Raw genomic sequence first — 23,933 nt, forward strand, 5'->3', positions numbered from 1 at the left:
CTGGGGCAGGACCCTATGCCCCTGGTGCCAAGCCCAGAGTTGGTCTCACGGCTTCTCACCCCCGAAAAACTGTTGCAGGAGAGAGACGATCTTGCATCTAGAACTGACGTGGAGTGGAGGGGCTGACACCCAATTTTCTGTTCCCGGCAAGTTCATTTCAAGCTTCTGTTTTCACTCAGGGGCATGTTGTTCCCTCTTCAAAGTCTGACTTGGTTTCAAAGGAATTTGAAAGACTTACAGCAAAGCCACCAAGCTGCATCCTCCAGGTAGAAACGCCTAAATGCGGTTTCCCCATGCCTGTGGGAAACCACAGAGAATCATTCCCCCCACCCCCCACCCCCCCCCGCTGCCCAGTCATGGCCTGACTGGTCAGAGATTTACTTTGCTTTTCTCAAGCTTCCTGAAGCCTCTCCTGACTTTTATTTTTATGTATTTTTTTTTTCCTCTCCTGACTTTTAAAGAAACCCCCACAAACGTCCAGACTCCTGGGTTAAGAGCAAAATCCCCAAATTCCGTGAGATTTGTGAGTTTCGTATTTCACCAGAAGAGGGTCTGCAGAAAGCAGTTTCTCAAACGCTGCAAAGAAAGACAAATAATCACTCGGTGATTAGGAAGAAAACGAAATCCTAAGGCTTCCTAAGCGGACACAGACAGGCCCAGCACGCTCGCTGGCCCCGAGTTAAAACCTGCCTTTCTCAGAGGTCTCCCATGGTTAAGGATCCTCGGTGTGAGCATTTACAAAAAGTGCCAGGCCCCGTCTGAACATCTGATTTCCAAGTCAAACCTGGGGAGAGGGTGGTATTACCAGCTCACTTCGCGGGTGAGGACACGGAGGCCCAGAGGAGTTAGGTGACTTGCCCAAGGGAACACAGCCAGGAAAACAAAACAAAACCAAAAGAAAAGGCAAAAACCAGATTCTCACCAGCATCAGGGTCTGACATCCAGTTTACTGTCCCTACTCTCCTGATGGAGAACATCCCTGCCCCCTGCCCTTGGACGCAAATGAAATTAGCAGAGGGAGAGCTCTGAAAGGAGGGGGGGGGGCAGCCAGGTAAAGTGTTGCAAACCGGGGCAGGGAGCGGCAGGGAGGTGGCAGGCCGGGTCTCCGCGGGCCCCCTCCGGGGTCGGGGCGCAGGTGGGGGCCTGCCAAGGCCAAGGTTCCGACTGAGCAGCTCCGGGCCCCTGCACCTCCGAGCGCGCAGCAGGCGGGGCGCGCAGCAGGCGGGGCGGGAGGACCCCCCACCCCCGCCCCCGCCCCCGCCCCCGCCCCCAACCGGGCCCGGCGGGCCAAGGGTTAAGCGAGGCGGGAGCCCCCGGCGCGGGCCGGGAATGCTTAGTCAGGATCCCGATTTCCTGTCGAAGTGCTGGGATTTCCTGCGGCCCGAGCGCCCGCGCCGCCGCGGCCTCCTCCCCCGGCACATGGTCGCCCGCCCCTTCCTGCGCCGCTCCGCTCCGCTCGGCTCCCGCGCCTCCCCGCCGCCGCCCTCCGTCCGCAGGGCCGCCCGCGCCCGCCCGGGGCTGCGGCGCGCGCCAGCCATGGAATGATGCCCACGGCCCGCGCGGTCCCGGTCCCGGTGAGTCGGGCTCGCCGCGCCCCGCAGGCGGCGGGCTGGGCTGCGCGCTGCGCCCCGGCGGTGCGCCCCGGGCGCGGGGAGGGCGCGGGCCGCGGGCTGCAGGGGGGCGCCCTGGGGCGCGGGGAGGGGGGCGGGGGCTCCGCGCGCCCCCCCGGGGAGGCTCCGGGGCCCCGCGGCGCCCGGCTTTGTCTCTCGGGGCGAGGGAGGAAAGTTCCCCGCGTTCCTGGGCAGGCGGCCCGGGCCCCCTCCCCATCCATCCCCATCCCCATCCCCATCCGCATCCCCATCCCCATCCCCATCCCCATCCCCACCACCCCCGCCCCGCAGGCCCCAGGCCCCTGGGCTTTTTTAGAGCAACGGAGACGAAACGAAGCGGGGGGATTGGGGGGCTTGGGGGGCTTGGGGGGCCTGGGGGGGTTGGGGCGGTTGGAGATTCGCAGCCGCGGGGCTCGGGGATGGCTGGCGGGAACCCTGGAAAGGGCTTGTGTGTTTCCCGCGCGTAGCATTTGGGGACCTGCTGCATTTTCGGAGGCGCGACGTGAAGTTTGAAAAGAATAAAAGAAACTCGCCGGCGTGTCTGGGATCCTGCGGTTTTCCTACAATCCCGGGAGTTTTTCTGGGGCGTTCCTAGAGCGGGCTCCTCGCTTAGAGGATTGATTCATTCCGGGAGCGCAGGGGTGGGGGTGGGGGGGATGGACGGATGGATGGACGGATGGATGGACGGATGGATGGATGGATGGACGGATGCAGACCCTCCCGTGGTCTGCAGCGTGTTCTCCGCCGTTTACCTGCGCGCATCCGAAAGAAAGAGCAAGAACTTTGTTCCACTTCTTGCGTAGATTTCGGTCAGGTTGTCTGGGCAGGACGCTGGGTTCTGGGATGACAGCGGGGCCAGGGCCGCTGAGCAGTGTTGGGCTGGTGAGACACCATTGGTTTTGAGACCTGTTTTCTCTCTGCTGAACCCTGCACCCCAGGGCCTTTTCTGGTTTGCGATGGGAGGTCTGTGGACTGTTCAGCCAAAAGATGGAGGTTTTTTGGAAAACAGCAAATCCGCACGGTTTAGAAAGAGAAAGGGTTTCCCTTAACGACTGTTTCAGCCCCGTGTTGTCCGGCATGTGGGGTTGGGAGAAGTGACCTCGCTTGCCCCAGGTGGCCTGGGCCGCCTTCGGACTCCCAGTCCAGTGCTCCCTTCGCTGTGGCAGTTTCTGGTCTGAGAGCCATGAGACATTTGGGAATATGTCTTATTTGCATTATAACCCTTGTTGTTTTACTCCTTCCCTTGTTCTGTCCTATTACTGCTGCTGCTTTTGAGATGTGTGGCTATCTCAAACTCTGTATTTTGAGAGTGAGTTAAAAAAAAATTCCCTAGCCCCGTACTGTTCAGCCACCAAATGGATTTGAAACCTAAAATGGGTGGCTTATTACATAGGGGATTACTTTTCTCTATCCCATTCTTTTGTGAAAAATAGCAAGTCCTAAGTCCAAAAAAAAAAAAAAAAAAGGGTGGTATCTTAGCACGAAATATACCCGCATGATGTTCCCTGGACTTGATTCTCAGCCCTCCCGTTTCTGGTGAGCTAAGCAGCCCGTCTATTTTTCTACTTAGGAGAACTCGGAGTGGCTGGTTTTTCATTTTTAGTATGTGATAATGTCGGAGAGAAAGGACTTGTTCGCAGGCTTGCCATTTGGTGAAGGAAATTGAAATTCTCTCCACCTCTCACCAGCCACAGGGAGCCAGATTTTCAAAATCAGTCAGAGACTTGCAGGCCCCAAAACGAATGTGTGCATCCAAATGGGGCCCTCCCTCGCCTCTGGTGAGGACCCACCTCCCAGCTGGCATCTCCTGGCTGCACCCACGGGGCTGACGTCTAAAGGGAAAAGGAGATTCACGTTACCTGGAACAGTGTTGTTACTGAATTTTCCCTGCCTGTTCTCACTTGGGTTTTACTGGGTCCTGCCACCCCGTTCTCATTTTTCCCTCTCTTGTTTCCTCACCGTTCTCTCCCAGTCGCTATACCTGGCATGGGCTCGAAAAGAAGTCTTTTCTGTAGGATGCACAAGTGATCCCCATGTAAAGCAGTGGTGATAAGGACAGCTAACATGTATTGAGCACTTGCTCGATGCCCTAGGCGTGTCACCTGCCAAGAAGTCCCAAGGAGGAGAGGGAACTCCTTTGGGAGCCTTGCCCAGAAAGGATGCCACTTTTCAGATTCATCTGGAATTGACTCATTCTTTCATTCATCCAGTCCCCGTTTGCTAAGTGGCTCCCCCGTGGGAGGTGCCAGTCCTGCAAAGATGAATAGGACCCTGTGTTCAAGGCCTTCTGTTTCCAGCCTCATCCTTTGGTGTCAGCTTCACACTTGCTCTTTTGGTTAGTCAGTTCAGCAAGCTTGTATTTGAGCACCTGCTCTGTGCTAGCACCCGATAAAAGTCCTGAGGATACTGCGCTGGGCAAGATAGGCCCGGCCCCGCCCTCGTGGAGCTTGCATTCTGGTGGAGGGGCTAGGCCAAACAAAGCAGCTCAGATGAAAGATTGTGATTCTTGTTTTCGAAATCATGACCGAAGCCAAGTGGGGTGGGGGTGGAAATGGGAGTGGTCCAAGTTTTGCTAGGGAAAGGCCTCTCTGAGACTGAAGACTTGAGAAGAAACTGGGCAGAGAGTTTGCAGGGAAAGAGCATTCCAGGCAGAGGGATCAGAATGCGCGTGAAAGAGCTGAATGTGTTCCTGGGAGGAAGGGGAGTCCGGGGTGGTGGTGGTGGTGGTGGTGGAGGGTTGGGGGGCAGACTGTAAAGGAGCAAAGGGGAAAACAGCACGAGGTGAGGTTTCAGAGAGAGGCAGGTTCTTAGCCATGCTGGGGAGGTGTCGTTCCCCCCTCCCCCCTCAAGTACAGAGGGATGTGGGGCTGAGCTTTGGCTCCAGTGTGGGATCTGATTGACATTTTTAAGAGGTCACTTTTGCTGCTTTATGAAGAGTTGATCACAGACGGCAGAGTGGAAAGCACCAAGGCCAGCTAGGCAGTTAGGGGGCCATTGCACAAATCCAGAAAAGATGGTGATGGCTTAGACCAGTGGAGGCAGAGGGAAGTAGTGCATGTGAACTGGTTAGAACCTGGAGATAGAACGGATGAGATTTGGTGAGGGATTATTATTATTATTATTATTATTTTGGTGATGGATTAAATAGGGGTGAGGGTGGGGAGGGACTTGAGGATGACCCCTGGGTTCTGGCATGAACAGCTGGGTGTCCTTTGGGAAGACAGGGAAGAAGAAAGGGGGCATATGTTCCGGAGAAAATCAGGCTCCGTGTTGGCCGTGCTGAGCAGGAGATGTCTAGGAGGCATCCAGGTGGAGACTAAGGGCAGACAGGAGGGCGTGTGGCTTCGGACCTCAGAGGGTGCCTCTGGACCAGAGACCCTGACGTGGAAATTGTCAGGCTGCAGCTGAGCCACCCAAGTGCTTGCCAGCACACGCCCTACTGTTTCATTTCTCCAAGGGTCTGCTTATGTTCTTCCTCATGCCTGGGATGCTCTTCCTCTCTCTCAGCCTAACTCCTACTCATCTTTGAAAAAAAACACTCGTGTCTTTATCTCCTTGAGGACACCCCCAGATCCCCCCAGCCACCAGACCCCTATGTTTACTCTCATGATAGTATTTAACTAAGTTACCTTTTTATAGTATCTTATGTTTAAGAAAAACTCAGTGCAAGCCCTCTCATGTGGTAAGTGCTCAACAAATGCTAGCTGCTATTATTATTATTATTGGGAGTGATGGAGAGGCATATAAATACAAAGTATGTTAAATTGGATAAATATAATGATAAATGGCGTATTAGTCTCCTCTTCCTGCTGTAATGACCACAAACTTAGTAGATTAAACAACACAGATTTATTGTCTTAACAGTACTGGAGGTCGGAAGTCTGAAACGCATCTCCTTGGGCCAAAATTACCGTGGTGGCAGGGCCCTGTTCTTTCTGGAACCTCTAGGGAAGCTTCCCTCCAGAGGGAACAGGGAAGATTCAAGAAGAGGAGGCCCCAGGGGAAGAACCGGTTTCCTTGCCTTTTCCAGCTTCTAGAAGCTTCCTACATACGTTGGCCTTTGGTCTCCTTCCTCTATCTTCAAAGCTGGCGGTGTTGGTCTGAGTCCTCATGCTACCATCTTTCTGGTTCTCTCTTCTGGCTCCCTGTTCCACTTTTAAGGAGGCTTTTGAGTATATCGGGCCACCGGTAGAATCCAGAATACTCTCCCTATTTTAAGGTCCAGTCATTAGCAACCTTAATCCCATCTTCCCTCTTAATTCCCTATTGCCACATACCCCATGTAAACTAATATATTTGCACCTCCTGGGGATTAGGATATAGACATCTTTGGGGGCTGGTAAGGGAAGGTATTATGGGAGCCCTGGGGTCAGGCTCCATTCCCATCTTCACTGTCCTCTCAACTATTCATTCTTTCATGCAAGCTTGCCTCCTTGCCCAGCTTTCCATGAAAATTGAGGATTCATGTCACTGTGCTCTCTTTGGGCTGTAGGCCAAACTGTTCACTTTCAATCCAGGGACACTAATTCTTCTCACCCTGCCTTAAGGATAATTTAAATACAACTTCTGGGGGTGCCTGGGTGGCTCAGTTAGTGAAGCATCCAACCCTTGATTTTGGCTCAGGTCATGGTCCTGGGGTCCTGGGATTGAGCCCTGCATCAGGCTCCATGCTCACTGGGGAGCCTGCTTCTCCCTCTCTGCCCTGCTCATGCTCTCTTTCTCTCTCTCTCACTCTTTCTCTCTCTCTTTCAAATAAATAAATCTTTAGAAAAAGGAAAAGGAAGGAAGGGGCTGAGGGCCGTGAAGGGTTGATACTCTGAGTACGCGGTGGTGGATTTTGCGGCACAATGTGAATCCTAGCACTGTGTGTACCTTTTAAATGCAGCTGAAACCTCCAGTTCCAGAGTCACAGCTAGTGTCCCCAGCCTCAGCCAGCCCTGTTCCCAAAGCAGGCCACAAGAGCACCCAGGAGAGAGCATGTGGTTCCATCAGGACACATCCATTTGAACCGCTAGGGGAAAAAGTAACTGGAGGCCTGGCCTGGTGGTTGGTGTGCGGCAGGTGGCCCCATCTTCTGAGAGTGAGGCAAACACACCACAATGGGTTGACTGGAGCCACATCGCAGTCAGGGAGTCATTGAGGCCAGATTTCTCACATCCTCTTGGTTATTTGGAGAAAATGGGCTCCTGTGCCGGGTGCTCCCCAGAAACAAACGGCTTCCCCCAAACCTTCAGTGTTTCAGAGAGCCACATGAGCCCTGCTGGCCACTGGCGTGCTGGGATGCTCGGGGGGCCGAGGTCGCCGACTGCCTGAGCTTCCCCTGCCAGCAGCGTCAGTCCCCATCCTTGGAAATGCCACAAACTAACTCATCTTGTAATATTTTTGGCATTTCCTCTTCCTTTACGGCTCTAAGTCAGGAAATGCGAAAGGCACAGAGTTAGAAAAACAGAAGGGTGATCGAGCAGTGTCTTGGGATCCCTCCACCACCGGAGTCTGGTGACACTTGGGACAAAGAAGCCTGCATGCCCATCCTCACTTCCCCGTCCTCACTTCCTCCAGATGCGCCCGGGGCCCACGCTGGGTGCAGATCCTCCTCCTCCGTGGGCAGAGCAGGAAGGAGGGAGCCGAGACAGCGCCTGCTGCGGCTTCTGGGGAATGGCTTGCATTTCCCTCATCAAAACCAAGTGTGATGAGCGCTGGGTCTTATGCTATATGTTGGCAAATTGTACTCCAATAAAAAAAATAAAACTTCAAAAAAAAAAAAGAAAAAAAAGAAACCAAGTGTGAGTTTCCCCAGCTGGACTTGTGCCTCTGTGAGACTCCGCCTGTGTGCAGCACCACTGTGTGCCTGTGTTGTCACTATGTACGGAAATAATTATCTTTGCCAGCAGAAAGGTGGAAAGAGGGCTCTAGTCAGAACCCATGACACATGCAACTTGTCCTCAAACCGCTCAGAAAAAAATGCCAGATATTGTAAAAATTAGTATGAGTGACGGGGAAGAGAAGGAGAAAGCACATAGAGTGGAATGTTAACTATAGGTAAGCTGCTCCGTGGAGGGCTAATGGGGGCTCTTGGCACTATTCTCAATCTTGCAATTATTTCCAAGCACAGAAGTTTTTGCAGATGGGAGAAAAAAAAGAGTGCTCGACCATTCCTTTGTGATCGTGACCTTGACAGATCGAGGGTAGCTCCAAAGCACAGTCGGTCAGTGGACAGGAAACCCGAGGACGCCGAGGCCTGCCTCTGACCCTGCCTTTCCTTCTGCTCTCGCACTTTCTCTACCCAACTGAGATAATGTCGGAAAAGCATCCTTTGCAGGGATTCCATAAACAGGAGCGTCACGACAGCCAGCTTGTGTGGAAGCGTGTTTGTTCACATGGTTGCTGCTCCCTCAGACTGAGCGCCTCAACCCCTCCATCCTGGCACCAGCAATGGCAGGTGGTGACCAGGGAGCCTGAGTCAAGTGTCTTGGCTTTAGTTATTCAGCAACGTTGCCACGTTTGTTGAATTTCTTCATCATTGAGCTTTTATTTTTAACGGCTTTATGTTTTACTTCTGGAAACTCTCATTGGTTCTCTTTCAGATCATCCTGGCCCTTAGTCCTTTTGTCTTGTTCTTTCATTAGGGTTTCTCTTCCTTACTTCATACCTTTGTTTTAAATGTACTGACATTCTTTTTCGAGTTGACCTATTACGTTCATTCTAAAGGAACCAGTTTGCATTTCCTGGATCTTCTGGTTTGGAGGGGGCATGGTGGTTCATGCTCTTGAGGCTCACCTCTCCTGGATAGCACAGGTGTCTCTGCAGAGTGGTTTTATGCTTCAATAGAGGCTCCAGGGGTTTCCTGGATTCCAGACAAGTGGTAGCTTTAGGGCCTGAGATGTTTAACACCAGACTGGAGGTGGAGGTTGGGCTCTACGCCCATAATTAGGGCTTTAACATTTGCACAGGAGCTTTCTCCCCCACTCAGACCCTGAGGTAGACACAAGCTTCTTTGCCATTTCTCTGCACTGGAAAGGGGAACGGTTCAGGCCCCCTTTCAGAGGAGGCTGGGGTCCCTTTGGGGGTCCTAGCTTTGTAAAGGGGTTTCAGCTCTCCTTTCATTCTGTAGATGCCAAGCAGAGACCGGCCGGCTTATCGTCAGTCTTCTTTTTCAGACTAGGAAGGAAGAACATTTACAAGAAGGTAAAAATGGCCATTTTGAGAAAAGAAAACCAGAATCCCCGTATGAGACCAGTAGCAACAAAGAGATTTAATTCAGATGAAGAAATCCTCACTGAGCACTGCCTGTGGGTTTGCGTTGGCAAGTTGGGGCTGGGTCTTAAGATGCCCGTCCCTCCTTGTAACCCGCAGCACAGAGCAGATAGCAAGCATTTAGGAAGAATGGGAGCGAGCAAGAAAGGAAATTAGGTGGCTGCAGAAGACAAATGACCAATGCAGAAGACAGAATAAGATCGTGAAAAGTAGCGCTGAATGGCGACTCAGAGTTCCGAGTTCTAGTCCAGGGACAGATATTGACTATTAGGGGACCTTTACAAGTGCCACTCCCCTTTCGGAATGACACTTTCTCACCTGCATAAAGGCAGTAGCCCCTGGCCCGGTTATAGTGGGAGCAAGAGTCGGGAGGTGGGGGCTTTGGAGGGTGAAGCCTTTCTCTTGTCTTCAAGGCCTGTGGGGCAGTGTATCCTCCAAGGCCACCTTGCTTTGAAGACTCCCTCCGGGGACCCCTGGGTGGCTCAGTGGTTGAGCATCTTCCTTTGGGTCAGGGTGTGATCCCGGGTCCTGGGATCGAGTCCTGCATCAGGCTCCCCGGGAAGAGCCTGCTTCTCCCTCTGCCTGTGTCTCTGCCTCTCTCTCCCTCTGTCTCTCATGAAAAAATAAATAAAATCTTTGAAAAAAACAAAAAAACAGAGACTCCAGCTGGCCTGACAACCACTACGGGCACTGGCTTTTCCGGGGAAGGGTAGCAAGCATTTTAAGTCCTCAAAGCTTGTTCAAACTAAGGGGTGGTTCTTTGTTGTATAGTCAGTAGTTGGGCATTTGGGTGCTGAGCTGACACGTATCTCGTGTGATGTCCTTCCCCTAGAAGCTCCCCCGGGGACCCTACAAATGAGGGCCCAGGTGCCCCTGAGAAAAGCAGGATGAATCTGTGCATTGTGTTGCCCTCATGACCTTTGACCCCCTGTTCTTTGAAGCTGCTCCCCTGGATGGTGGAACTCATGATCTCTCTGGCGTCTGTCCTTTGGCCACGTCCCTCTTTCCTGCCTGAAGTGATTTGGTGGATGGAGGATAGAGGCATTTGTCGTGATGCAATGTGAAAACCACTGGGCTTAGAATCAATAAGAAGAGCTAATATTTATTGTGCATTAACACACCTCAAGTACTATTCTAAGCAGTTTAACTATATAAGCTCATTTAATCCTCATATTAACCCGATAAAATGGCACTGATTTTTTTTGTTGGGGGTGAGCACTGTTTTTAATCCCCATTTTATATGCAAGGAAACAGGTATACGGGCCCTAACTTCTATAAGGTCTTATAGCTCATGGGTAATAGGACTTGAAGCAAAAGGATCTATGTTCGGTGCCCACACTCTTGACCATGATGCAATATTGCCTCTGAAGACTTGAATTTGAATTTCACGCTCCAGTTCCTCGCGTGGCCTTGGGAGAGTCTGCCCTTTAGCCTTTCAGAGCTTTTAGGTTCCTCTTCTGTAAATTTTTGAAAAGCTTGCAGGTCTTAAAAATGGTGTTAAAATTAAGCAATACTCATAGAAAGTGGCCTTAGTGCTTGACATGTCATGGATACTAAACAAAAGAGAGTGGGTTCTCAGTGGGATAAGAATTCTAATTTACGTAATCGAGGGAGGACACATGAAGGGACTAATTCCTTTTAAAGAGTCTTGTCTTCAGAGCACAACTTTTCCTGCACATCCCGCCCTGTGCTGAAGCACTGAGGGCAGAAGGTTGGAAAATCAAAGCTCACGTGCTAGAATTTCTCCTAGTTGGTTAGGAGAGGACAATATAATTGTGTTTATAATTTTGGACCATGTCTGTGCACACCATAGGAAAGTTACAGAGAAATAGCCCCGAGCATCAGAAAGGAAAGACGGCGGTCATCCCGGTGGAGGTGGCCACATAAAACTCTGGGGAAGAGTCTGAGCTCGCACGTCCAGGATGAGCAGGATTTCAGTGAATCGAGGGTCAGGAAGGGCATTCAAGGCTGAGACTCGCCAGACTGAAGTCCTTGTGGTAGGAAGGTGCCGGTTATTTTTTGGGAGGTCTAAGGAAAACATCTGTTCAAGGAGAGAGGTAAAAGTTGGTTAAAGTAGAGCAGCTTCGGGGGGTTCTCTCCGGAATGCAATCGTCTCTGTCCGCCCTCCTGCCACAGAACTCCTGATCTAGAAAAACCAACTGCAGTGTTGTTTATAGACCTTCCTTTAATAGCCTTTTGCAAATTTCCTCTCCTAGGACAGTTACTTCCTCGGACCTAAAATAGAATCGTAGAAGGGTGGAGATGTGGGGTATTTGCAGACTACACTCCCTTTTAAAGGTATACTTGGAGGGGAGTGGGTGAGAAGGTGTAGCAGACACTGTTGGTTGCTTATCCAGCACCCTTTGCCTTTCCTTGCTCCCAGAACATTAATCTTTGGAAATTTACCCTCTAGGGGCTTTAGGGAGGTCAGTCCCAGCCCCAGGGGTGAACCACTGTGGTCCTGCCTGCCTTGGTAGTGATTTGCTTAGGTATGGGCATCGGACACAGCTCTGGCTATGAAATAAGAAGAGAGGGATCCCTGGGTGGCGCAGTGGTTTGGTGCCTGCCTTTGGCCCAGGACGCGATCCTGGAGACCCGGGATTGAATCCCACGTCGGGCTCCCGGTGCATGGAGCCTGCTTCTCCCTCTGCCTGTGTCTCTGCCTCTCTCTCTCTCTGTGTGTGTGTGACTATCATAAATAAATAACACTTAAAAAAAAAAAAAGAAGAGAAATTTCTGGAGTTGGGGGGATAGAGAAAGATTTTTCTCCATCTTAAAAGGAGACATTTAGGAAGACATAACCTCTCCTGCGATGGGATATGGTGGGGTTAGCATGTGATACCTGGAGTGGTGGCAGCCGTTTTGGGACCATGAGGGGCCTTGCTTAGGGAGACCATGTTGAGCATGTTCAGAACAGAAGGATGGAAGGAACAAGACAGTTGCCAGTCCTTCCTGTGGTGATTCGTTCTCTTATTCTTTGGGCACCTATTATATTTGTAACCCATCCCTCTCTCTCTCCCCACCTCTCGTTCTTTATTGAGTGCCTGCGAGTAGCCAGCGGTAGTGTTGCACACTGATATCATCCTTCATGAGTGGAGGGCAGGCACGCACAGAGACTTGTGAGCCAGTGTGTTTCGTGTGGTCATGTGGGGACACAAGGCATCAATCACTAGGTGCTTCTGAAGAGGTGCCTGACCCCGCCTTGCAGGGATGGGGCAGAGAGGCCTTGCTACAGAGTGTAATCCTGGAGCTGAATGTTAAATAATGGATGGTTACCTAGGAAAGAGCGAAAGGAAAGGAAGGAAATTCTAGGTGTGGGGAACCAACGAAGCAAAGATGTGGACGGTAGAGACAACCTGGGTTGTGCTGGGATCTAACTAACCCCGCGTGCCAGGAACCTGATGTTTGAGGTGGGATGCATTAAGGCAGGAAGAGCCATGTCCAGAAGCTTAGACTTCACCCTGAGACCACGGAGGAGCCTTTGGAGGTTTAAGGCAGGGGAGTCTTGTGACACCGTCCTTTAGAAAGACGACTCTGGCTGCATCGCATCAAGGGGAGTAGGTGTGCCGGGCAGACTGGAAGCCGGGAGGACCGTTGCGGATGCCCCTGGAGGAGTGTGGGAGCAAGCCCAGGAGATGGAGGGGAAGGTGCATCGGCAGTAAGATGGGCTGGATGCGGGGCCCGGGGCGGAGGGGTTGCCGTTGACAACACTGAGCTTTCTGGCTTGTTTGCCAGGCTGAGTCACATCTGTGTCGCAAGCCTGCAACCTCCTCCGGCTCCTGGTCCCCGCAGTCTGCTCATCCCCTGGCGTGCTTGGTCCAGGCTGCATGGGAGACGGAGGAGGAGGAAGCAAGGCTGCCCCCTCTTCCTTATCTTCTCCTCCCACAGCTCGGCTCTTCGGTTCCTGTTTGAGGGGCTCAGGAAGTGGAGCCGTGACATGGGCTTCCTGGTGGTCCTGCTTCCGAGGTCGGAGCCCCACCACCCTTCTTTGTCGCTGGTCTCCCCAAGCAGCCCGATTCTGGACAAGCCCATCCCAGCCCCTTCTGTGCGCGCCTGGCACGCCTGCCTGGGGCCCGGCTCCTGTGCCATCCCTCCTGGATCACCTGGCCAGCTTCTAGCTCACTGTCCCGCAAGCTTATGCCAGAGGGATCTCCTGAAGACCAGATCGGAGTCCCCCTCCTGGTGCCCGGGTGGGTCACGCGGGGGAAGAAAGCTGCTTAGGCCTGGGGTCAGCCCCTGCTCTCTTATTCGCTGAGTGCCCTGGGACAAGCCACTCACCTTGCTGAGCCTCTGTTTGGCCACCTGTGAAATGGGCATGTGCTGCCTTGCTGAGTGGCAGGTGAGGGAGAGAAGGTATTACGGCGCCTGCCTGAACATGCACACACGCACTGAATTTCTCTGGCCCCTATGGTCTTTTTATATATATATATATATATAAAGATTTTATTTATTTATTCACAAGAGACAGAGAGAGAGAGAGGCAGGGACATAGGCAGAGGGAGAAGCAGGCTCCTTGCAGGAAGTCCGATGCGGGACTCGATCCTGGGACTCCAGGATCATGACCTGAGCCAAAGGCAGATGCTCAACCACTGAGCCCCCAAGTGCCCCTCTTGCCCCTATGGCCTTATTCACCTCGGGGAGTCCTGAGTCCCCACCCCACAACGGACCAGGTGCTCCTCACTCGTGTTTGATGAATTATTCCTTTATTCCCTTTCAATTCAGGCTTTGATGGCCTCTTTTTCAATAAGTTTGAGCAACTCTCTCCAAGCCTGTAAGGGCCAGAGGAGTGGGGGCCTGAGACTCCAGGGGGTTCGTGTGGAGGAGGAAGGGGAAGTAGACTTGGGTGCAGGCTTCCTGACCCCACGCCCTGAGCCTGAGTCCTTGCATTGGCCACTCTGTGACTTCCAGGGCTGTCAGGAGCTGCATCCTGGGGCGGGTTGCCAGGGTTCAGGAATGTGTCATCCTGTAAAGGGGTGAGGCCGTCCATGCAGCTCTTCTAGACAGCGACAAATAGAAGAGTTTGCAGAAGCAGGGCTGCATGAGTTAATTAAGGATGTGCGTGTTTTTCCACAAGAATCTTAATGGACGTGAGGTGGTATACGTGTGGGGTATTCCCACCTGGGAAGAAGCTGGGAATCGGTTGGGGTAATTTGAGTTCAGTGATGATATTTTAAGCTTCTGGTTTGAAGATAGTCACAGTGCTGAGCATTTGCAGAGAGGGATCGTGTTGGAGCTCAAACAGAAAGGCTGCAGAGGGTAATCACCTCATCAGAAGCAAAGCTCCTGTGGTGTAGACGATGGGTAAGAGTTTGGGTCCTGGCCTTGGGATGAGTCCTGCCTGTCTCAGCCTTTTCCTGGCTGACCTTGGAACTTGCTCACCTTGGGCAGATGATGGTGAGAATAGGACTTCATCTCCCGGGTTGTGGGGGGAACCTCTGTGCAGTAGCACGTGGAGAGCACAGGTCAACCACCAGTGCAAATATGCTCTGACCTGATGATGAAGATGCTGCTTAGGGGTTGAGTTGTATTCTCCAGAAGAGACACGTGGAGTCCTAGTGGACTTCCCAGGACTTCAGAATGTGACCTTATTCAAACATAAGGTCTCAGGGCACCTGGGTGGCTCAGTGGTGGAGCGTCTGCCTTTGGCTCAGGTGGTGATCCTGGGGTCCTGGGATCGAGTTCCACATCGGGCTTCCCACAGGGAGCCTGCTCCTCCCTCTGCCTGTGTCTCTGCCTCTCTCTCTGTGTTTCTCATAAAGAAATAAGTAAAATCTTAGAAGATCGCTATAGAGGTGATCGAGTTAAAATGAGGTCATTAGGGGGCGTCTTAGTCCAGTGTGACTGGTGTCCTTATAAAGAGGGGAACCTGGGACGCGGAGACAGACAGGCATGCGCACGGAGAAGCCAAGGAGGGGACCCAGGGGCGGCTGCCGAGCGACTGGAGGGAGGGATGCATCTGGAAGCCGACGAGCGCCAAGGGCTGCTGCCAACCACGGAGGAGGAGGCAGAGCAGGATTCTCCCGGAGGCCGCGGGAGCAGCGCGGCCCTGCGGACGCCTTGACTCCGGGGTCCTGGGGTCCGGAGCTGTGAGGCAGGGGGTTCCTGTTGGTTTTAGCCCCTCGTTGTTGGGGCTCCGCAGTGGCAGCCCCAGAAATCCCGGGCTGCCCAGAGTGACGGCGGCACGGGTCTGCCGCTGGGCTCCTGGCATTCACTCAGCGAACGCTGGCGGGACGTAGCTTCGCTTGCATGGCCCAGCCGCGCCTCCACATGGCACTTGCAGAGGACTTTCTTTTTTTTTTAAAGATTCTTTTTTATTTTTAAAATTTTGTTTATTTATTCATGAGAGACACACAGAGAGAGGCAGAGGGAGAAGCAGGCTCCACGCAGGGAGCCCCATGTGGGACTCGATCCCGGGTCTCCAGGATCACACCCTGGGCCAAAGGCAGGAGCCCAACTGCTAAGCCACCCAGGCGTCCCCAGAGGACTTCCCTGATGTGACCCTGCGAACGAACAGGAGGCCCGAAGTCGGGGCTCCCAGCCTGGGGGCCGAGAGGCACACGAGAGAGCAGCTCCTCTGGAGGCGACGTGACGTTCCATCTGCCGTGTGACCGTCGGGAGACGGGGCGAGGGGGGCCCTGGCCGGCAGCCACAGCCAGTGAGCGCCGGGGATCGGAGGAGGGTTCCGTGGGTGCGGTGGGGAGCAAAGGGTGCTCCCCGGGGTCTCAGGGAGCAGAAGCACCTGAGCGAGGAGGAGTGAGCTGGGACCGGATCGGAGCAGAGGTGGGCCCTAATCCTGCTCCGGGGAGTGAGGCTTGTGGCTCTGTGCTTTAGGAGCCCCCCTCCTGCGGGGGCTCGGCTGTTCCGCCTTCGTCCCCCACCCGTGTGGTGCCCCCGAGAGCAAATTCAAACGGGAGGGACAAACCCTGAGCTTAAAGCAGGAAAGCAGGGAAAGAGTGGGGCGCCTGAGGGGCTCAGTTGGCGAAGCATCTGCCTTCGGCTCAGGTCGTGATCCCGGGGTCCTGGGATCGAGCCCCGCCTCGGTCTCCCTGCTCAGCAGGGCACCTGCTTCTCTCTCTCTTCCTCTGCCTGCTGTTCCCCCTGCTTGTGCTCCCTCTCTCTCTCTCTGTCAAATAAAATCTTAAAAAAAAAAAAAAAGTAAAAGCTTGAGTTGTTCTGGGTTGTAGAGACCGTGCTGTGGTAGAAAGACGGAGACCATGGGCACGAGGGTCCAGGGTGAGAATGCCGCCTCTGCCCCTGCTTTGAGAGCCCCCTCTCTGCTCGCACTGCTGACACCCACTGCCGAGTGGAGATGAAAATGAGATCGTGTAGGACGAGTTTGTGGCACCTGCGAAGCCCCAGATAATAAAAGTTGTCTCTTGTCCACTCGACCCTATGTACGCATGGAACTCTGGCAAAGGGCTTCGTGCTGCTTATATATTTTTTAAAGATTTATTTATTTATTTGTGATAGACATAGAGAGAGAGAGAGAGAGGCAGAGACACAGGAGGAGGAAGAAGCAGGCTTCATGCAGGGAGCCCGACGCGGGACTCGATCCCGGGACTCCAGGATCACACCTTGGGACAAAGGCAGGCGCCAAACCGCTAAGCTACCCAGGGATCCCCTCGTGCTGCTTATAAAAGTCTGTAATCAGAGGTGGGAAGAGAGAGGTGGCATCTGCACAGGTCTGTACTTCATGGGAGCAGACTCACCATCAGAAAGGTGGGGAGTGGGGTCCCTGGGAGGAAGGGGTGAGATGCGGGGGCTCCGGGAAGGCGCCGATAATACTCCCTGGCAAGAATGATACTCATGTCCTCCTCGCTCTCCAATTACTCAGAATATTGCAGAAAAGCGGGTAGAGGATTCTTAGCCTCCTGTGTCTTAAAAATAGCCCCTGGCAGCCCGGGTGGCTCAGCGGTTTAGCATCACCTTCAGCCCAAGGCGTGATCCTGGAGACCCAGGATCGAGTCCCACATCAGGCTCCCTGCATGGAGCCTGCTTCTCCCTCTGCCTGTGTCTCTGCCTCTCTCTCTCTCTCTCTGTGTCTCTCATAAATACATAAAATCTTAAAAAAAAAAAAAAAAGCCCCTGGGCTCCGAGGGGCCAAGCTGTTTTCCCCATGACCCCTTCTGCTGAAGTGCCCCTTCCCCACCCACCCCTCCTCTGCCCCAATGCCCGGTGATGACTTGGAGACATCCTCCTCCCAGCCACTCTGGCTACAAACCTTGTTCTTTATTCCACGCTTGTTTATTTGAGCTTCCACTGCACACTGGCATTTTGCTAGGGGCTGGGCAACAGGGAACACAGCACGGAAAAATCCCCGTCCTCATGGAGCTAATGTTCCAACGGGGGAGACAGCAGACAGACATCAAATGTATGGATATGAGATGGTGAAAAGTGCTTCTGGGGAAAAATTCACTGCAAAGGAGACTGGGGAGTTCTGAGGGGGTGTGCTATGTCAAACGGAGTATTCAAGGAAGCTCTCCCTGAAAAGGTGACATTTGAACAAAGACCCAAAGCAGCCGAGGGAGTGAGCATGTGGCAATCTGGGGCAAAATGTATCCTAGGTAGTGGGCATAGCCAGTGCAAAGGTCCTGGGGTGGATGTGGAACCATGTTCAGGGAACCTCAAGGAGGCCAGTGTGGCGTGGAGTCAATGAGGAGGCAGTTGTTGATGAGGGGAAAAGGTGATGGCATGGGTGGAGGCATGACCTTGTTGGGCGTCTTGGGGACTTTTGCTTTTATACTAAGAAGAAGGAAGCTCTTTGAAGGTTTTAAGCAGAGGAAGAGTGATAGGATCTTGGCTTACTTTATTTTTTAACCAGGATTCTGCTGTCTGCTGTTCTGGAGAGTGGGTTGGAGGGGGCAAGAGTAGAAGAGAGGTGGTTGGGAGCCTGTAGGACTAATGTAGGCAGAAGGGGAAGGTGGCCTGGACCAGTGGTGGGGATGGCACAGCTCTGGATTTGTGGATCCCCACCCCTCAACTCATCTGAACGGTCACCAAGCCGTCCCAGGGAGAAGGGGAGAACTTTGTAAGTACTACACACTAGGTCCACTAACTAGATTGAGCTCCTTAGGGACAGGGATGCACCCCCTTTCCGGGTGTCGCTGGCACCTACCCAATGCCTGACTTACACGGTAGCCCTTTCTAAGGTTTATTATGTAGATAATGGACCTGTCATTCCCTGATGCCCAAGATAGGATTTGGAGCCCTCTCTGGTGCCCCCAGCGTCCCCCTGTGCTTACCTTTATCGGAACATCTGTCACACCAGTCTGTCCCTGTCCCTTCCCCCTGCTGGTCTCGGATCTCCGGGAGCCAGTGCGTTTTGTCCACTACAGTCAGTGGTGCACAACCAGGTGCCTGCCGCTCCTCCTGGAGTCCCTTTGACACCTGCCGAGAGCCGAGTGTGACAGCCAGTGTGGGTTCTGATCCCAGCGTGTCACCCGGAGGATTAAATTGTTCAAAAGCCTCAAGCCTGCAAGGTGGCTCTGGGCCTTCTATCAGGAAGGACGAGTGCGCAGAGGTGGGGAGGTGCCGTCTGGTCGGTGTGCTGTAGGGCCCTTGGCTGGTGGCGTGGTCTCCAGGGCCTGTCTACACGGGGGAAGCGTGTGGGTACCTGAATCAGGAGACTGGGGAGCCTGGTGGGGTTGGGAGACCCAGACAGATTGGGGCAGTGTACCCAGAAATTCTTGTTGGCCAGGTTCTGCTTGTGTAGACCAGAGAATGGATGGGCCACAGTCCCATGTGGGAACCTTGTGCACCGCTCCCATTTCCCAGCTCAGCCCAGCATTGTTTTTTGTTTTTTATCCTCAAGGCCTTTTATACTTTTTCAGTTAATTTTTAAATTATTTTTCTGTAACACCTTTATTGAGGTATAATTCATATACCATGTCATTCATCCAGAGTGCAGAAGGCAGTGGTGTTTAGTATAGTCCTAGAGTTGTGTATCCCTCAGTACAATTTTAGAACATTTTTAAAAAAGATTTATTTATTTATTTGAGAGAGAGAGTAGAGCAAGCAAGAGAGCACTAGTAGGGGAGGTGGGGGAGAGAGAGAAGCAGGTTCCCCGCAGAGCAGGGGGCCCAATGTGGGGCTCAATCCCAGGACCCTGGGATCATGACCTGAGCCAAAGACAGAAGCTTAACCGACTGAGCCACCAGGCGTCCCTGCTTTAGAACATTTGCATCACTCTATCCATACTCCCCATTAGCTATCGCTCATCATTTCCCCCAACTCCTCACCCCCAGCCATAGGCAAACTCTAATCTACATTATGCACATTTCTACACCTCCCTGCTGGAGAGAAAGATAATAGGAGCTCATAACAAAATCCAGGAAGAACAGGAAAAAGTAGAGCTGAAGATGGTGATCTCCAGCCTCCCAGGAATGACCACTATGCAGAGACTCACAGCTACCTGGTTTCTACAGACTGACAAAATCTTATACAAGTACTTTAATAATCTGATTTATTTTCACTTAATATATTGGGAGTCTCCACAGAGATTTTTACATTATCTTTTTTTTTTTTTTTAAGATTTTATTTATTTATTCATGAGAGACACAGAGAGAGAGGCAGAGACACAGGCAGAGGGAGAAGCAGGCTCCATGTAGGGAACCCGATGTGGGACTCGATCCCGGGACTCCAGGATCAGGCCCTGGGCTGAAGGTGGCACTAAACTGCTGAGCCACACAGGCTGCCCTACATTATCATTTTTGATGGCCATGGGCATACTATAATTTACTTAATCCGTTCCTTATTGGTAGACATTTAGGTGGTTTCTGATTTTTGCATTTATGTGCTTCTCTACATACTTACTTATGACAAATGCCTCGAGGTGGAATTGCTGAGTCAAAGGATCGGCACGGTTTAAAGTGTCATACTAGGGGCACCTGGGTGGCTCAGTGGTTGAGCAGCTGCCTTTGACTCAGGGTGTGATCCTGGGGTCCTGGGATCGAGTCCCCTCAGGGAGCCTGCTCCCCCCTCTGCCTGTATAAATAAAATAAATATATAAAATAAATAAAAATAAATAAATAAAAATATATAAAAACAAATATATATAAAATAAATATATATAAATAAATAAATATAAAAATAAATAAAATCTTTAAAGTGTCATATGTGATGCCAAACTATGTTTGTGAAAACTTTACCAATGTACATTTCCTGGAGCAGTTTCTTTCTTTTTTTTTTTTATAATAAATTTATTTTTTATTGGTGTTCAATTTACCAACATACAGAATAACACCCAGTGCCTGGAGCAGTTTCTTAAGAATTCCTATTTCTTAAAACCCATGTCAGCCATGAACATTATCAATTGTATTAACCTTTGCACAGCTGATAGGCTAAACATGAATGCTTTTATTTGCATTTTTATTTAAAATTTTTAAAGATATATTTCTTTATTTTAGAGCAAGAGAGAGAGAGCGCGAGCAGGAGAAGGGACAAAACGATAGGGAGAATCTGATTCCCCACTGAGCGTGGAGCCCTGTGCGGGCCTCCCTCTCACTACCCTGAAATCGTGACTTGACCCGACATTAGGACTGACATTTAACTGGCAGAGAGCCACCCAGGCACCCCCTTTATTTGCATTTAAATTTAATACTGAAGTGGAAGATGTTTTCATCTCTTAGCTCTTGGCTTTCCTAATTTATGAGTTGTCTGTATTTGGTTTATATATATTTTTAATTTGTAGCAGTTTCTTTATATATATATATTTTAAAATATTTTATTTATTTATTCATGAGAGACAGGGAGAGAGAGAGAGAGAGAGAGAGAGAGGCAGAGACACAGGTAGAGGGAGAAGCAGGCTCCATGCAGGGAGCCCGATGTGGGACTCGATCCCGGGACTCCAGGATCACACCCTGGGCCGAAGGCAGGCACTCAACCGCTGAGCCACCCAGGCGTCCCAAGTTTCTTTATATATTAAAGTTGCCAACCACGACTTCCAATTTTAGTGAATGTGTGGCCAAAGCAAGCACCCCAACCACCACTTTAATACCTTTTCTCATATGTTTTTGTCCCAGAGATGGTCCAACTCATTCATTCAGTGATAACCGGTTGGTATGAATGCATATTAAAGAAAAAAAAAACCAGTTTTTGAAAACCAGAAACATGGGTTGCATTCCAGTGTTTGCTCAGACAGGGTTTGTATCTTTGGGAATGTCACCTTCCCCTCTGGGAAGCCTCAGGTTTTTTTGTCTATATAATGAGAGGGTTGGCTGATGAGGTCAAAGTAAAGAAAAAGGAATTCTATGATTGTGTGATACTTGTACCACGCCTGCCTGGTCCTCGTATTTACTTAGTATCATTGAGTTTTAGATATTATGCCGTGTTTCTTTAATTAGAATGTCATGAATCAAATAGAAAGTGGCATGAGTATGGGCTATAAGAGCTGTTACAGACTGACCCAGGCCGTTGGTTGGTGATCTTGTTCCATTTAATACTGCGCTTTTATACAGACTTGACTTGGCCCTCAATGGTGACCTCAAGCAGCTTGCTCAACCTTGAGGGCCTTGATTGCCTTGGCAGAAAGTGTGGGAGGGGAAGCTGATGGGTATTGAGGTCATTTGCAGCTCTGTCTTTATTAAGCTATTCTTTATTAATGGGAAGAATCAGCTGTGAAGAAACCCGGACTTCCGTCTGCCTGCTGACCTGCCTACGGTACCACAATAGACAGGTGACAGCTGGATTTGAACCCAGGACCTGTGCCTTAAAACCTCTGGCTCTTTCTCTTCCCCCTCCTCCTCTCCCCATCTCTACTCATCCTCTTCTTCCCCTTCCTCCTCCCGCCCTCAATCCCCTCTTCCCACTCCCTCTCCTACCTCCCCTCTTCCTCTTCTCTCCTCCACCTCCTCCCTCTCCTCCGCCCTGCAGCTTCCATGGGAGATATACCTGTGTCCCTCACACTCTCTCCATTTCAGGCCCCCACACTTTGCTCAGGTGGGTCCACCTGCCTTGAATGCCTGTGACATTCATCTGCTTGATGAGCCCCTTCTCCTGAACCTGAGTGTCTCCCCTCCCAGGAGGCCACTCCTGACCCACCTGATTCCTGGTAGAATTGAGCATCTCCTCGCCCGTGTCCTCTATCCACCTGTACAGGCTTTTCTCAAGACATCTGAAACATTTTAGTGACTGCTTTTGTTTATACCTCTGTCTCCCTTACTACTTACTCGGTGGCTTCTCGAAGGCAGATACTGTTCTACCGTTACCTTATTTGGAACCCGAAGCATCCAGCATAGGATCTGCGTGCAGAAAGCGTCCAGTTGAAGATTGTTTTGGATAAATTAATGAAATCTTGTACAATTCGATTCAGTAGACATTTTACGCTCAGGAGACTGGAATGGTGTGTCAGTAGTACAGGGTTAATAGCAGCAGGATCCAATAGTCCCCACAGTGTTTAACGGCTCAAATACAAGAGGTGTTGTGCTTTGTTCTTCACTCCTGTGAAAGTCCAAAATGGATGTTTCCAGTTCAGTGGTGACTTTCCACCACGTGGTGACTCAAAGACCTGGGCTTCTTCCACCTTATGGCCCTGTGGCTTTGTCATAATGGCATCCATTGGCAGAAGGAATGAGGAACACAGAAGTGGGGTGCCTGGGTGGCTCAGTCCATGAAGCATCTGACTCAACTCTGGGCCTCAGCTCAGGTCTTGATCTCAGGGTTGTGAGTTCAAGCCCCACACTGGGCTCTGTGCTGGGCATGGAGCCAACTCACACACACACACACACACACACACACACAAGAGGCACACATACGTCTTAAAAGTCTTGGCCTGAGAAATGATGTATGTTTCTACCCTTGTTCCTTAGCTGGACCTCTGACATTGGGCTATGCCTAACCACAGGAGAGTCTTGGAAATGTAGCCTAGCTGTGCACTCAAGAAGTGGGGACAGAGTTTTGGGGAACAACTGCATTGTCCTCAGTGGAGCCTGATACCATTGCTCCCAGGGGTACATTAATTGCCACCGAGGGACAGTCATAGTTTGGTATTAAAAGAGCTCCACCTAACATTCTAGATAAGCTTTTATACATTTTCTTGAGTTAATGCCATAGTAACCGTAAATACCAACTCGATGACGTTGGTGTTATTAGCTCTACTTCATAGATGAGGAAACTAGGACTCAGAGAAGCTTAGACACATGCCTGCAGCCACCCAGCTGGGAGGTGGTTGAGTGCATATGCTGGTTAGGAAGCTTCCTGATGCATAGCACAAGACTGGCTTCATCGGAACAAGGAGAAAATACCCTGACTCATAGAATTGTAAGTTCATGAGGCTGGGGGGTGAGGGGGTGGTGAGTCATTCTCCGGACAAGACACAGTTGAATTAAGATAGTTCGAGAAGAATTTTATAAAGGGTTTTTTAATGGAGGTAAAATTGACATAAAATTAACTATTAACCATTTTAAAGGATACAATTCTGGGACTCCTCAGTGGCTCAGTGGTTGAGCGTCTGCGTTTGGCTCAGGTCGTGATCCCAGGGTCCTGGGATCGAGTTCTGCGTCAGGCTCCCCAGAGGGAGCCTGCTTCTCCCTCTTCTTTTGCCCCCCACCAATGCTTGCACGTGTGCATGCTTGCTCTGTCTCTCAAATAGATAATTGAAATAAAAACAAAAATTAAAAAAAAAAACCCTGTTTTTAATTCTTTGGGGCATGTATCTATGGATGGAATGGATTAGTCATCTGGTAACTCTATTTTTAACTTTTTGAGGACCTACCAAACTTTTCCAGAGTGGCTGAGTCATTTTACATCCCTATCAGCAGTGTATGAGGGTGCCGATTTCTCTACCTCCTCGCCAAGACTTGTTATTTTATGTTTTGTGTTTTTAAAAAATTAATTATTAAGGCTGAGCTAGTGGGTATGAGTGGTATTTCTTTGTGGTTTCAGTTTGCATTTCCCTAATGACTAATGCTTCTGAGCATCTTTTCCTGGGCTCCTGGGCCACATAAAGGGATCATTAGGAAGGCGTGAGAGGGGTCGCCTGGGTGGCTCAGTTGGTTAAGCCTCCTACCCTTGGTTTCAGCTCAGGTCATGATCTTGGGGTCCTGGGATCGGGTCCCATGTTGGGCTCTGCCC

At 51.2% G+C, this 23,933-nt stretch overlaps 1 protein-coding gene across 2 annotated transcripts in view; it reads left to right on the forward strand.

The window, feature by feature from the left end:
• Positions 1–1,297: 1,297 nt before the first annotated feature.
• ASAP1 (ArfGAP with SH3 domain, ankyrin repeat and PH domain 1) overlaps positions 1,298–23,933 on the forward strand; it is a 357,684-nt gene continuing 335,048 nt past the window's right edge. Inside the window, exon 1 of one of the 2 annotated variants that reach the window (XM_072733909.1) lies at positions 1,298–1,574. The gene's annotated coding sequence lies outside the window, so the exon portion shown is untranslated. The remainder of the gene's footprint in view (positions 1,575–23,933) is intronic. The other variant, XM_072733908.1, reaches the window with a different exon arrangement.

The sequence above is a fragment of the Vulpes vulpes genome, chromosome 13 (assembly GCF_048418805.1).
Source record: "Vulpes vulpes isolate BD-2025 chromosome 13, VulVul3, whole genome shotgun sequence".
Lineage (NCBI taxonomy): Eukaryota > Metazoa > Chordata > Mammalia > Carnivora > Canidae > Vulpes > Vulpes vulpes.